Raw genomic sequence first — 4,371 nt, 5'->3', positions numbered from 1 at the left:
TAAAATGTCTATGCTTCCCAAAGCAATCTACCTATTCAATGCCATTCCTGTCAAAATACCAACATCGTACTGTCAAGATTTGGAAAAAATGATTCTGCATTTTGTATGGAACCGGAAAAAACCCTGTATAGCTAAGGCAGTTCTTTGTAACAAAAATAAAGCTGGGGGCATCAGCATACCAGATTTTAGTCTGTACTACAAAGCCATAGTGCTCAAGACAGCATGGTACTGGCACAAAAACAGAGACATAGACACTTGGAATCGAATTGAAAACCAAGAAATGAAACTAACATTTTACAACCACCTAAGCTTTGATAAACCAAACAAGAACATACCTTGGGGGAATGACTCTCTATTCAATAAATGGTGTTGGGAGAACTGGATGTCTACCTGTAAAAGACTGAAACTGGACCCACACCTTTCCCCACTCACAAAAATTGATTCAATATGGATAAAGGACTTAAATTTAAGGCATGAAACAATAAAAGTCCTCCAAGAAAGCATAGGAAAAACACTGGAAGATATTGGCCTGGGGAAAGACTTCATGAAGAAGACTGCCATGGCAATTGCAACAACAACAAAAATAAACAAATGGGACTTCATTCAACTGAAAAGCTTCTGTACAGCTAAGGAGACAATAACCAAAGCAAAGAGACAACCTACACAATGGGAAAGGATATTTGCATATTTTCAGTCAGACAGGATCAACTAGGATCTATAGAGAATCAAATTAATCCACATGAAAAAAGCCAACAATCCCATATATCAACGGGCAAGAGACATGAATAGAACTTTCTCCAAAGATGACAGACGAATGGCTAACAAACACATGAAAAAATGTTCATCATCTCTATATATTAGAGAAATGCAAATCAAAACAACCCTGAGATATCATCTAACCCCAGTGAGAATGGCCCACATCTCAAAATCTCAAAACTGCAGATGCTGGCTGCAGTGGAGAGAAGGGAACACTTTTACACTGCCGGTGGGACTGCAAACTAGTACAACCTTTCTGGAAGGAAGTATGTAGAAACCTCAAAGCACTCAAGCTAGACCTCCCATTTGATCCTGCAATCCCATTACTGGGCATCTACCCAGAAGGAAAGAAATCCTTTTATCATAAGGACACTTGTACTAGACTGTTTACTGCTGCTCAATTTACAATCGCCGAAATGTGGAAACAGCCTAAATGCCCACCAACCCAGGAATGGATTAACAAGCTGTGGTATATGTATACCATGGAATACTATTCAGCCATTAAAAAAAATGGAGACTTTACATCCTTCGTATTAACCTGGATGGAAGTGGAAGACATTATTCTTAGTAAAGCATCACAAGAATGGAGAAGCATGAATCCTATGTACTGAATTTTGATATGAGGACAATTAATGACAATTAAGGTTATGGGGGGGAAAGCAGAAAGAGGGACGAGGGAGGGGGGTGGGGCCTTAGTGTGTGTCACACTTTATGGGGGCAAGACATGATTGCAAGAGTGACTTTACCTAACAATTGCAATCAGTGTAACCTGGCTTATTGTACCCTCAATGAATCCCCAACAATAAAAAAAAAAAAAAGCCATGGTGTCGACACAAAAATAGAGACACAGATTTTTGAAACTCAACAGAAAACCAAGGAATTAAACAAATCTCTTACAGCTATCCGATCTTTGCTAAAACCAAAAAAAGTATTCATTGCAGAAAAGGATCCTTATTCAAAAAATGGTGCTGGAAGAACTGAATAGTCACATGTAAAAGACCGAAACTATGTCTGTACCTTTCACCATTTACAAAAATTGAGTCTAGGTGGATTAAAGATTTAAATCTAATACATGAAACAATAAAAAAATCCAGAAGAGTGTTCGCTTCGGCAGCACCTATACTAAAATTGGACCGATACAGAGAAGATTAGCATGGCCCCCGTGCAAGGATGACACGCAAATTCATGAAGCGTTCCATATTAAAAAAAAAAAAAATCCAGAAGAAAGTAACATTCTTTTTTTTTTTTTTTGTAGAGACAGAGTCTCACTTTATGGCCCTCGGTAGAGTGCCATGGCGTCACACAGCTCACAGCAACCTCCAACTCCTGGGCTTAAGTGATTCTCTTGCCTCAGTCTCCCGAGTAGGTGGGACTACAGGCGCCCTCCACAATGCCCAGCTATTTTTTGGTTGCAGTTCAGCCAGGGCCGGGTTTGAACCCGCCACCCTCAGTATATGGGGCCGGCGCCTTACCTACTGAGCCACAGGCACCACCCTTTCTTAAAAATCCTAGAGTAAAGTAAGACTCTTTCTTGGGTAAAGGTTTTCTGAAGAATACTTCAGTAGGGAAATTGCAACAACAATAAAAATAAACAAATGGAACTTAATTAAACTGAAAAGCTTCTGCCAGCTAAGGACACAACAACCAAAGCAAACAGACAATTTTCGGAATGGGAAAAGATATTTGCATGTTACAACTGTGAAAAAGCTCTGATAAGTAGGATCCATAGAGAATTCAAATGAGAGCAAATAATCCCATCTATCACTGGGCAAGAGACACGAACAGAACCTTCTTTGATGAGGACAGATGAATGGCTAACACACATACGAAAAAATGCTCAATGTTTCTAATGATCAGAGAAATGAAAATTAAAACCATCCTGAGATATCACCTATCCCAATGAGAATAGCTCACATCACAAAGTCTCAAAGTTGCAGATGCTGGCATAGATATGGAGTGAGAAGAACACTTTTACATTGTTGGTGGGACTGGAAACTAATATAGTCTCTTGGAAAGGAGTATGGAGAATCCTTAAAGAACTCAAATTAGATCTCTCATTTGACCCCACAATTCCACTTCTGAGTATTCACCCAGAAGAAAAAAAATCATTTTATCATAAAGACATTTGCACTAGATTGTATATTGCAATTCAATTTATAATCATCAAGATGTGGAAGCAACCTAAATGCTCATCAACTCAGGAATGGATTAACAAGTTATGGTATATGTATACCACGGAATACTATTAAGCCACAAGAAAAGATAGTGACTTCACATCTTTTGTATTAACCTGGGTGGAACTGAAACACATTCATCTTTGTAAAGTATCACAAGAATGGAAAAGCAAATATCCAATGTGCTCAATACTAATGTGAAGCCAATAGATGATCTAATTTATTCCCACATAGGAGAAAAACTCATTTCCATTCAAGTTGGGAGGGAGAGGAACAAAAGAGTGGAGAGAGGGATGGAGGGAGGTTTGGCGTGCTCCCACATAATGGGCACAATGTAAGGGTGTATGGCACACATTTGGGGTATAGGACACAACTACAAGAGGGACTCTCTCTACCAAATTCAAATGTTGTGGCCTAGTTATTTATACCTTCACATTAATCTGAAATAAAAGTAAATAAATAAAAATGAAAGTGAGAATACAAATTTTAAAAAGATCATTGCTTGAATTAACTAAACTGGGATGAAAGCAGATCAAGTAACATTCAAACTGCTGGAGAAATGGTTGCACAGAGAAAGAAAAATCTCTTAAAATAATAAACATAAATGTAAGGATAGAAAAAATGAGTCAGGAATTAGTCATACCAAACATTGAACTCTTTATGATCCCCAAAGGTAAACCACTGGCACTCAGACAGATTGAAAGCTATAATATGGAAAAGGCCCAAGTAAACAATAGAGAAAGGTTGATAATCATAATAATGGTAACAGAATTAAATAAAACTATAACAAGAGTAAATTCAAACCAAAAAGTATTACATTAGACAGTTAATTTATAACATTTAGCAAGCTGTGTGCATCAAATATCTTACTATTAGTTTAAGCGTAAAAGACTACTTGAAAGAAACAACATAATAAGGCAATTTACTAATGTTTATTTCTAGCATTGGTACAATAATAATAAAATAGGCTATCATATAAATAACTCAATAAATAAAATTATATGTATATATAACGTTGAAGAACATGTATAAATACATTTAAACACTGCAGACTTTCTATATATCTTCTTTTTGATTGATAGAAAAAGTATAATGCTTAATACATGTTGAGTAAAGAAGAAAATTATAAAATTCTGAAAAGTAGAAATTGTAGAGTCTTATCCTTTGATCATACCACATTTAGAATTGTAAAGATGCTATAAATGTGGAAATAAAAAATATCTTAGGGGAGTGGAAATTTATTCATGTGTTTCCTAAATAAATGGATAAAAGAGGTAAACAAAATCCAATTTCTAAAAAGTAACAAACTACATATTTAAAATTATGAGATTATACTGAGAAGAAAATTAACTGCCTAAAGCCCTTTATTACTCATAGCAATAAAAAACAATAAAATATACATTTAATTTGATAGCACAAAGAACAAAAAATATCAAGATTA

The 4,371-nt window shown here is 35.9% G+C and overlaps 1 non-coding gene across 1 annotated transcript; it reads left to right on the top strand.

The window, feature by feature from the left end:
- The first annotated feature begins 1,854 nt into the window (after positions 1–1,854).
- Positions 1,855–1,961, top strand: LOC128580038 (U6 spliceosomal RNA). Its single transcript, XR_008378399.1, has one exon. It is a non-coding gene; the product is annotated as a U6 spliceosomal RNA (small nuclear RNA).
- The last annotated feature ends 2,410 nt before the right edge of the window (positions 1,962–4,371 follow it).

Source organism: Nycticebus coucang, chromosome 2, assembly GCF_027406575.1.
Source record: "Nycticebus coucang isolate mNycCou1 chromosome 2, mNycCou1.pri, whole genome shotgun sequence".
Taxonomy (NCBI): domain Eukaryota; kingdom Metazoa; phylum Chordata; class Mammalia; order Primates; family Lorisidae; genus Nycticebus; species Nycticebus coucang.
The sequence above is the reverse complement of the archived record's forward strand: the minus strand, read 5'-3'. Positions and strand labels throughout refer to the sequence as shown.